This window comes from Chiloscyllium plagiosum, unplaced genomic scaffold (assembly GCF_037043375.1).
Source record: "Chiloscyllium plagiosum isolate Xiang-an unplaced genomic scaffold, Cpla_swu_hap1 HiC_scaffold_45, whole genome shotgun sequence".
NCBI classification, from domain to species: domain Eukaryota; kingdom Metazoa; phylum Chordata; class Chondrichthyes; order Orectolobiformes; family Hemiscylliidae; genus Chiloscyllium; species Chiloscyllium plagiosum.
In genome coordinates this window covers 79,188,207-79,199,595 of record NW_028270183.1, presented here as the reverse complement: position 1 = coordinate 79,199,595, position 11,389 = coordinate 79,188,207, and positions in this window count along the sequence as shown.

Sequence of the window (11,389 nt, the reverse complement as noted above, 5' to 3'; positions counted from 1 at the left end):
GCAACTATATCCTAGAACATTTGGTTGCCAACCATGCCCTTCCTTCAAATAAATATCTGTGACCGCAATAACGTCATATTCCCAGGCACCAACCTATGCCCTAAGTTCATCTGTCTATACTCCATGCATTAAAGTAGATGCATTTCAGGCCACCAGTTCTTTTGCATTCATCTGCTCTCTGTCTACTCTTCCCATTACTAATGCTATCTTCCTGATTCTTAGCGTTTCCAGTTTCCACCTCACTGCCGACTTGTTTACTCTTGTGGTTCCCAGCCCCCTGCCACATTAGTATAAAACCTCCCCAACAGCTGTCGCAAAAACTCCCGAAAGGACATTCGTTCCCGTCTGGTTCAGATGTACATCGTCAATTTTCTTATAGTCCCACATTCCCCAGAACTGGTCGCAAACTCCAACAAATCTGAAACCCGCCATGCAGCACCATTCCTCAAGTCACGTGTTCATCGTGCCTTTTTTTATTCATTTCTACGCTGGTAGTCACATGGCACCGGTAGTAATCCCGAGACTACTACCTTTGAGGTCCTCCTCTTTAATTTCTCTCCTAGCTCCCTGAATTCTCCCTGCAGGTCCTCATCTCGTTTTTTTTCGTTGGTGCCTGTATGCATCAAGACAACTGGCTGTTCACAATCCCCTTTTCGAATGCTCTTCAGCCGATGGGCGACATCCCTCGCCTGAGCACCTGGGAGGCAACATAACTCTCCAGAATTGCTGATGCTCCACATTGAGTCCACCCGCAGCTCCAGAGTGACCACGTGGTTAAACAAGTGCTGCAGCTGGGCACACTTCTTGCAAGTTTAAGTTTAGAAAACCTTTACAAGGATTTGCAAGGTTTGCACTGCTTGGACATGAGAACGAAACTGAATAAGCTTCGTCAGATTCCCAGGAGCTTCAGTGCTTAGATATGGCCTCACAGAAGCTTTTAAAATCATGAGGAAGACAGACAAAGTAAATAGTCAGGGAGCACTTTTTCACAAGACACGCAAGTTCAAATCTACACAGCAAACATTTAATGCGAGAGAGGAAACATTTAAAAGGGATGTGAGGGACACATGTTTTTCACACAGAACTTTGTTTGTGTGGAATGAATTGCCACATTTAGTGGCAGAGTCTGGTGCACTCACAACATTTCTCTGGCATCTGAATGGGTTTATAGATAGGAAGACGTCGGAGAGATAAGGCAAAAATATTGGCAGATATGTATGGATTAATTTCGGTTATCTATTCAGCAAAGGCAAGTTGGATCGCGGGAGTTGTTTCCATGCTCGACAACTCTGAGATGCTCCAGCCACCGGCAACGGTTTGAATTCACCATTTGCAAAAAAAAACGTATGATGTTTGTTACTCAGTCAGCGAGTTTGGCTATTTTGTTTGGAGGGTGGATGGGCCCAACCGATCCAGAGATGAAGGTTTTCCGGATATTTGCTTCCAATGAACATTCTTCTTGACACTTTCCCAAGTTCGCCATCAAAGATTTTGGCTGAAGAAAAATACCTCCCATATCGCATTACCCAATTTGCTCTCCAGCGAATCCAAAAACTGACAGCTCTTAACGTGGAACAGAATTAAAACTGAAAAGGCAGTACCATGATCAGACACACCGAAGCTTAAGTGCTGTCTGTGAGGCATTGTGAGTCGTCTCTGACATGAACCGCTCGCACAAGTAACAGCGAGGCAATTCCAAACCAACTGGAGATTTAGTTTATTGCCAAGGCCCAGAAAGTGCTCAAGTATCATATAAAAAAAAGAACAACAACGAACTATTAAAAGTGAACATTTCCAATTATATCCGTGATTAAATTAGGCCATCAATGCGCCGGTGTACCCATCTGATCGAGGGAACCAATCACCTTTCTCCCTCACCAGGACAGTAATGAAGGAAATGAAAGAATAGCAACGTTTCACATCGCGATTGCCCACCTTTTCGCCACAGCATCAAAAAACGGTGAACAGATTCAATGCAGGATCTTCTTTCGAAATAACGGTGAAATAATTATGTCTAATCACTTTCAGAATAAACGGGGAGCAACACAAGTTTTCTGGAATATGAATAACCAACGTAGACTACTTGGGTCCCAGATTATACTGATGCACAGACTTTCATATGAAAAGGTACCTTGGGTGATTGCCCTACACCCAGAAATCTTCTGGCTGCCTTCTGTTTGCCCTGTTACATTAAACTTGTGCTGTTCTCATCGAATTTGTAGTTCTTGCCATTTGTCCGTATTGTTACTAGGGATAGATGGTCGTGGCAACTCGTGACTGCCACACAAATACTTTGCCAAAATTGGATTGTCCCGCAACGTGATTCGCAGTGCACGAACTTCGCAATGAGGATATGCCACGCGGCAAGTTAAAAAGCACGCTTCCATTTATTAAAGTAAGTTTCTGGGAACTGACAACCAGATTCCTCCTTACACTCGGAATTATGACAACACATAAACCAACAGCCTCTCTCAGAGACAAGCGACAAATGCCCATCTAGTGCCGGACAAACATAGTTGACAAGATTGCACGCAGGGACTGCACAGTAAACTAGAGAGGAGAAGCAGACAGACGACCATCGAGCTGCATTCATGCAGTTCTGTTACCCTGTAAACCCCAGGTACAGCTGTTCCTTGCAGGTACACACAGGGCACTGAGTGTCTCTGACTCCGGGACTTGGAACTAGCATTATATGACCGTCTGCAGCACTGGTTACTTCCTTGTGTGAGCTAACTCCCGATGGAACATATGTAAAACATGATAGCTCATTGAGAAATAAATCCAAAATAGTACCCAAGAGACGTATTTCTGTTGTGCTTCAGGTCCAAGAACACCCAGGTCAATAGCTCCCTTGCTTACCTCTGCTGGTCATGTTTGCAAAGAGATCGAGCAAATTGCCAAGTTTGATTTTCCTTTCAATCAACAATTTTGACTCAGTTTGGCTGCAAATATCTTTTCCTAACTATGTGCTTTTCTTCTTTTACATTGGTGTCTCGCACCTTACAATTGACAGCAGAGTTAGGAGATTGAAGCATTTAGCCCATCAAGTCAGCGACAGCTTTCAATGAGATCATGGCTGATTTGGCTAATGCTCAACTCTGCTTTTGAGTCAGTTCTCATGGCCGAGTGGTTTAGGTGATAGGTTAAAAATCCATTCAGGTTTCCCTGCGCAGGTCCGAATCCAGCTGACTCCGCTATGAATGACTTGCTGCTGGGCGAAATTTCGCTCAAAGTTCAGAAAACCTATTTTGCAAACCAGGCCGGTAATTTAATTAGACTTTGGAACTCGAGTTCTTCATCAGGAATATTCCACCTTTAAAAAATTATCTCTCTTTGTCTTTCCAGATACACTGCTCGACACATCGGGTTTCTGCAGTTGTTATTGAACGTCCTGAGCAGAAGTGCTGCTTTTCATTAGATTCCTTTAATCCCTGTCCTCTGTTCTCTGACTCGGGTCAGTGGCAACACTTCCTCCTGCTCGTCAAAGTGCTCATTCCCCACCGCTCCCTCTCCCATCATTACAAACAACCGCAGGAAATTGCCACTGAACCGTCTTTGTTCCAAAGTGAAACTCACCAGCCTCGGGAATCTCTCCACCAAACAGGACTTCTCATCACTGGACATGGTGCATACCAGAGGTTTCCGAAGCTTTACTGTGAAAATATTGTCAATTGGCAGTTGGAAAAATGTTAAGGAGCCAAACCAATCCAGGCACCAGCTTTGGGTCTCTTGAGAAACTCTTTGGGAAGTGGAATCAGAGGAGAATGCAGAAGGGTGAACTGTCGGACCGAGCAGAGGCCAGAATATTGACTCTGATGTTGTCGGGACAGGAACTGGTCTGAGACATTCAAAAAAATTCTCACCCCTGTACATGGGGAATAGAAACTTCATCTGGACTCTGCGACAATGAAAATCTCTGGAACACACAAGGCACTGAGAGGCAAAAAAGGAGATTATCCCTGATGGAGGTGAATTGGTTCCCAGTGACATGGGTGCGTCTGTCTTGGGGGTATCAGACAGTTAAAATGTCTCCATAATGAATGGTTCAGTCTTTCATTTGGAAAAGTAAAACTGATAGAGGACAGTAGTCGTTCAGGGAATGGCACATTGAATTTGGAATTCAGTCACGGACTGCTTTAGAGGATCGTCGAATTTGTTAGGTTGGAAGTTTCAGCGCATTCGACTGTTAACTGAAACGTCCTTGTGGAACATAGTAAAGAATCTTTCCATTGAATTAGCAGGATCTATATTGACTGATGGGGCCACAGCAGGCGGCAGGGCGTGGTAACACGAAATAAAAATGCGCTGAGCTCAAACACAACAAGCATGCTCTTTCGGTATGGTGGATCAACAATACAGCATTTTAAAGAAGTTTAAGCAACGATCCTTCAATATACAGGACATGCAACGCCAGGATTTGACACCATACTAGTCTCGTTATTACCAGGCGCTTTAACTAATTCATCAACGGTGTCAGCGCAGAAGATGCTGTTCATATCCATATGTGTATTTAATTTGCTGTTCAATCACAGTAACTTGGACATTTGTTACTTTATTAAAGTTGCTCCATAAGAATTTAAACTAACCTCTGCTGATACAGAAAAGGAAGGATCACATCTGGACATTCTCCAGAGCAAATGCACAGAAAGAGCCAATCTCGTATTGCGTTCATTGCAAACTGATATATTCATCTGTGTAAGCCGACAGGATAAAGAAGATACGTTCATCCTCTCGGGGCCCATTAACCACGTTAATATGCACAACTCCAAGAGAACAGTATCATTGTGGTGAATTGATCAGCAGTGTTGTGTAAGTCAGTGTAAACAGTGGCCAGTATAGGCTGACCCATTAATACCAACAGTGAGCCTTGCATCACCACTTCCTCTCTCACTTACAGCCTCACGCCCTCCAGTCATCATTGCCTTTCACTTGACTCAAACGCCCTGCTCCACTATTTCTTTCTCCCGATCGCTTGCGGGCGTCCACGTCGAACCTGCAGATGTTCGAAACTCATTCGTGGCGTATCGACGTCACACAATGGCATTGGATTCACTGCCCATCCCTAATTACTCCAGTGATTGAGATGATGAGCTACTGTACAGAAACGTGAGCGAACTGAACATAGAGGTACAGCCAAAATGCTGTTAGCGAGGGAAAGTTCCAGGATTTAGGAATAGCCAGATACTTCCAACTCAGAAAGGCGAGATCCCTGATAGGAGATTTGCGGTCACAGTTTTCTCTTGTTTCTGCTGCTATTGTCCTTAGAGATAGATGTAAACAATCACAGGATTGATTCTGGCAACCAAAATAAAAACCCTGCATCTACTGTCGTTTGTGGAAGTGAGTTCCAAACCTCTCCCAAATATTGTGTGAAGAAGTGGTCACGAACATCTGTCCTGAATATTTTGAACCTCATTTTCAGACTCATTGCAGAATCCACAGCTTATCGCTTCATTTTAGGGTCCTGCATTACTTCTCTCAGGTCACCACTTAACATTCAAAGTTGTCGCAAAAACAGGCTTCATTTGTATATCAGAAACAGAAATGGCTCAGCATGTCTTACATCATCTGTGTGATAGCAAGAGTTAATGTTTCACTTCCGTTTACCATTCTTTGCAACTGTCTTGCCTGATTTATTATCATACCTACAAACAGTATGAAACCGGAACGGATGACAGAACACAGAGATTAGGAATTTCTGCATTTGCAGTGACATCGGGAGTCTCTATCACTGGAGAATTGTAAGGAGACTACTGCTTAGTGAACTGATATCGCACTTCCTGTGTCTAAATAAGGAAACCTGTCAGTGAATTGGAGACTTTATTGTTCAAAATTTAAAACCAAAGAGCAGATCAGCAGCAGACTAAAACAAGTGAAATTGTCATAATGCCTTATAAGGAACGCCAATGAAGACCAGGATAGTGAGAATCACCTTCTCCACATGTTTGAATTGTTTGATGCAGTTTTCTGTGCGACGTTTTCTCTCCCTTCAGGCAACTGACAAGCTCCTTGTTTGAAAATCTGAGTTGATGCATCACCAAAGTGCTAGATTGTACTGTGTGTAAGCAGCTTGTGGAGACTGAGACTGTAGCATTGCTCACATTTTTTTTGTTTTTTATTCAAATTTCTAAGAAATGAAGAAGCTAAATAACAAGCTTCATCCCAGTTTTGGAGAAGCATTTCTCATCAGTACATGATAATCAGCTCACGTGAAGATATTCCAGATTTGATATCAGAGACCTAATTCAACCCCTGCAACGATAGATGCCATGAATTCTAAGTTGAAATTCTATATCTAATGCCTTTAACCCATTACAACTTACCATGGAAAAATTACCTTCCGATTCGCCTCTACCCCTGAGGGATGTAAAGCTGCTATTCTTATTTGCTCCACGATACATGTGACTCCAGACGCACAGAAACTGGATTGGTTGTTGCAGGTCAGTTATCTAAACTCCAGGACCTCACTTCAGGAATTATTCAAGGTTCTGTTCGTTAATAAATGTCCAGAGTTCAGCCGCATTCTTAACTCCTCAACTCCTGAAGCATTCCATTTCACAATGCAGCAGAATTCTGGCAATGTGAAGGCCTGGGCAGACAAGTGAAATTAATTTCACACATCCTGATTAAGATAATCTAATCAACACCTCTGGAAATTCAATGGTGTTGCCATTACCTAGTCTTCAACGATCAACAATCTGGGAGTTACTATTAACCCGAAAATGAACTATCCTCCCTACATAAATAATACAAGATCAGGCCAGAAGGTGGCATGGTGGCACAGTGGTTAGCACTGCTGCCTCACAGCGCCAGAGACCCGGGTTCAATTCCCGACTCAGGCGACTGACTGTGTGGAGTTTGCACATTCTCCTCGTGTCTGCATGGGTTTCCTCCGGGTACTCCAGTTTCCTCCCACAGTCCAAAGATGTGCACGTCAGGTGAATTGGCCATGCTAAATTGCCCCTAGTGTTAGGAAAAGGGGTAAATGTAGGGGAATGGTTGGGTTACGCTTCGGCGGGTCGGTGTGGACTTGTTGGGCCGAAGGGCCTGTTTCCACACTGTAAGTAATCTAATCTAATCTAATCTAAAACTGCCATCAGTCATGGGCTTTCTGACTCCAATCGCTTCTCTAATACCGAGAAGGCTCACGTCAAGTGTGTGATGGAATACTCCCCGATTGACTGAACAAACATATCGACAACATACCTCAAGATGTTGGACAGCGCCATTATGAAACATGTGTACAAAAGGATAATGCTGCGGACATTTAATAACTGAAATGAAAGCAGAAAGTGCTGGAGAAGTTCAGCAACTCTAACAGCATACTTGGAGAGAAATACAGTTAACTTTTTGAGGCCAAAATTTCTCTTCTTCAGAACAGTACTGAAGAGAGGACATGCAGGACAAGAAAAATTACTTCTCTGACACTTTTCACAGTTGCTACCAGGTCGGTTGAGTTTCTTCAGAACGTTCCATTCCATGGCAATTGAGCCCGTTCGATTGGCACTTTATGTATAATTCCAATCCATTCACCACTGTCGCAGCTTTTTGATTCATCAACAATTTCCATTTGACAGCACACTTTAACTCTAGTACTACTATCGTCCTAAAGACAAAGGAAGTAAACGAATGGGAATATCATTATCTGTATGTTCCCTTCCAAGCTACTAAACATCACAATTGGATAGGTATTCCTTCAGTGAGTCCTTCACTGTCCCAGTGGATCAGAGGGTTGCTCTCCTCCCCCACTTCAAAACATCCAAATAGTTTAATGAACTGTTCAAATAAACTTTGTCAAACTCAATTGTTAGAAGGAGAAAGTGAGGTCTGCAGATGCTGGAGATCTGAAAATGTGTTGCTGGAAAAGCGCAGCAGGTCAGGCAGCATCCAGGGAACAGGAGATTCGACGTTTCGGGCATAAGCCCTTCTTCAGGAATGAGGAAAGTTTGTCTAGCAGGCTAAGATAAAAGGTAGGGAGGAGGACTTGGGGGAGGGGCGTCGGAAATGTGATAGGTGGAAAGAGGTCAAGGTGAGGGTGATAGGTCAGACAGGGGTGGGGGCGGAGAGGTCAGGAAGAAGATTGCAGGTTAGGAAGGCGGTGCTGAATTCGATGGATTTGACTGAGACAACGTGGGGGGAGGAGAAATAAGGAAACTGGTGAAATCCGAGTTCATCCCTTGTGGTTGGAGGGTTCATAGGCGGAAGATGAGGCGTTCTTCCTCCAACCGTCGTTTTGTTGTGGTCTGGCGATGGAGGAGTCCAGAGACCTGCATATCCTTGGTGGAGTGGGAGGGGGAGTTGAAGACACACCTCCCCCCTCACCTCCCTCCAAGGCCCCAAAGGAAACTTCCATATCCGCCACAGATTCACCTGCACCTCCACACACATCATCTATTGCCTCCTCTGCACCAGATGTGGCCTCCTCTATATTGGGGAGACAGGGCGGCTACTTGCGGAGTGTTTCAGAGAACACTTCTGGGACACCCGGACCAACCAACCCAACCACACTGTGGCTCAACATTTCAACTCCCCCTCCCACTCCACCAAGGATATGCAGATCTCAGTCAAATCCATCGAATTCAGCACCGCCTTCCTAACCTGCAATCTTCTTCCTGACCTCTCCGCCCCCAACCCTGTCTGACCTATCACCCTCACCTTGACCTCTTTCCACCTATCACATTTCCGACGCCCCTCCCCCAAGTCCCTCCTCCCTACCTTTTATCTTAGCCTGCTGGACAAACTTTCCTCATTCCTGAAGAAGGGCTTATGACCGAAACGTCGATTCTCCTGTTCCCTGGATGCTGCCCGACCTGCTGCGCTTTTCCAGCAACACATTTTCAATTGTTAGAAGGCCAACACTTACTGGGAGATGAGAAAACCTTCACAAAAATCGAACGCTTAAGTTACAGAGTTAAGAGGATCAGCTTGGAAATATGTATCCCTCTGTTCTTGCAGCAGATTCATGTAATAAGACATTTGAGATAGGCTGAGTCAGCAACTTGCCATGAATAGAAATGTTGAATTTAGTGATGCATTTTCACTGGAGGTATATTCCAGCCATGATTCTGTTTCAATTAAATTTGAATAGTCGTCAATTCCAATTGAGATGAACACTTGCCAGTTAACTTTGACACAGAAAATCAGCGTGAATCCACCATTCACCATTTTACTAGCAAGCTGCTGAGTTGTACCATGCCTTACGCTGTTAAAGTACCGACGTTATGAAATAGAATCATACCATCGCTACAGTGTGGAAACGGGTCATTAGGCACAATAAATTCACACGCAACCTCTAAGGATTATTCCACCCACACCAATTTCCCTTCCCTATTACTTTGCACTGCTCCTGACCAACACATTCTGGAGAACGAGGTACAATTTAGCATATCCAATTTATCTAACCGGCATATCTTTGGAGTGTAGTAGGAAACTGGAGCAACCCGAAGAAACCCATGCAGACACAGGGAGAATATGCGAACTCTAAACGGTCGCCTGAGGCTGGAATCAAATCCAGGTCCTTCATGTTGTAAGGCAGCAGTGCTAACCAACGAATCACGAAAGCTAACTTCAAACATTAGTGGAGCCATTCTTCCGAATAAGCCTGATATCAAAGACATACACGTCTCCATAGCAATTGTGCAGCAAAAGGTAGACATAAGTAGACTAGACATACTCCAGCACGTGGCTGAAGGTGATCAGTTAGAGGATAGATGTTTTATCATCATTTATGAGCAGCTGACTAAGCTGCGCTACTTAAAGGCTGCAGCAGGAAGTCCTCAATCAAATATGTTCTTCTTACCATTCGTCCTGCTAAGACTATGGTATGTATCTTCATTTAGGCTATGTTATATATTTCCGGTTACACCATTCTCCTGTTAGAAGGCATCCCCCAAGATTTTATTCAATGACTTTGCCTGTTTGAAGTTTGTAAAGTCTCTCAGATACTGCCAAAACCTCTTCAAGAGGCTTCCCCTCCCAGAATCAGCTCTTGCCTTCGAACTTCCCCTCATTGTCAGTCCGACTGCAAAGAAACTAACTGGAGACAAGTACATGTATGATGTCACCGAACAGGCCATCGCCGCGCTTCACCTTCTCCCAGGTAGCAGCACGGCTCAGCGATGGTGATCGATGCCTTGCAAATCCACTTGGGATGATGGGAAGAGTAGTTGTCATCTACCTATCCACGATCAAAATGAACCTGAATCTGAGAAGTTACCATTCCAATCAGTTTGAAGTACATGCATTAAATGTAGATAAATGAGACTAATTCGAATGTTTATTATATGGATTAAGAAACTCAAGATTTGATCTTAATGGTAAAAAGCTGTGATTTCCGAAGCGTGAACACTGAATGCACAACTTTAAATTGCATAAGTGCAGACTTCGAGGTGTAGCTCCTGTGTGAGAATTGGAATATCGTTTGCAGACATTCAAAACGACACCTGGAAACATTATTTATCTGTCGGACTGTCTGGAAAATCGCACGATCGCAATAATTTTCGTAAAATCCCAATTGTGTGGAAGTAGACAGTTCGGTCTATCAAGCCTACACCAAAGCAGTGAAGATTATCCCAACAAAAACCACTTCCTAATCGATCCCCTTCCAGTTTCTCACAGCGAAATAAGCTGAAGTTCACATACCGGGACAAGTTGGGTATTTTTCCATTTGAAATTCCACCGAAACTACACAGCTTTCATAATGTGGGACGAAAACTAACGCACACATGGGGGGAATACAAGCACCATACAGAGAGTCGTCACAGGCTGGAATTGAACTGGGTCCCTGGCACCGTGTGGTAGAAGTGCAAAGCACGTTTATTCTTCCGTCAGCTCAATGGGTTCAAGATAAATGACATTTAAACAACTCAGACAAAGTTTTGAAGCATATATCGTCCCTTGAAGTATGTTTTTCTTTCAAATTGAACCACATTTCAAAACACATACATTGCAAGAGAACCGCTTGAACCTTCAGATTTCATCACGAACAACAAAAGTTCAGAATTACATGCCGCAACAGGAGTAAATGAGCTTGAACATAGTGTAGAGGGGAAAGTGCGTGTAGTGGTGTTTCCGTGTACCTGCTGTGGAGGTTGCGGTTTTGGATTGCGATGGACCAATTCAGAAATCACACCAGGTTATAGATGCACATGTTTATTTGAAATAACAAGATTTCGGACCAGAGCCCTTTCGTTAGGTGAAATGGGAGGGAATAACACAGAACACTGAATTTAAGGGAAGAGAGATCAAGGGCAGACAGATCAAAATATCAGGCAAATTGTGGGAGCGGAGTGTCAAAGACTTAGTCTCTGCAAGTGAACAAGAGTGTCCGACAGTGTGAGTAATGTGTCAATAACTGAGTGCCAACAGAATGGTTGACCTATGATCCACC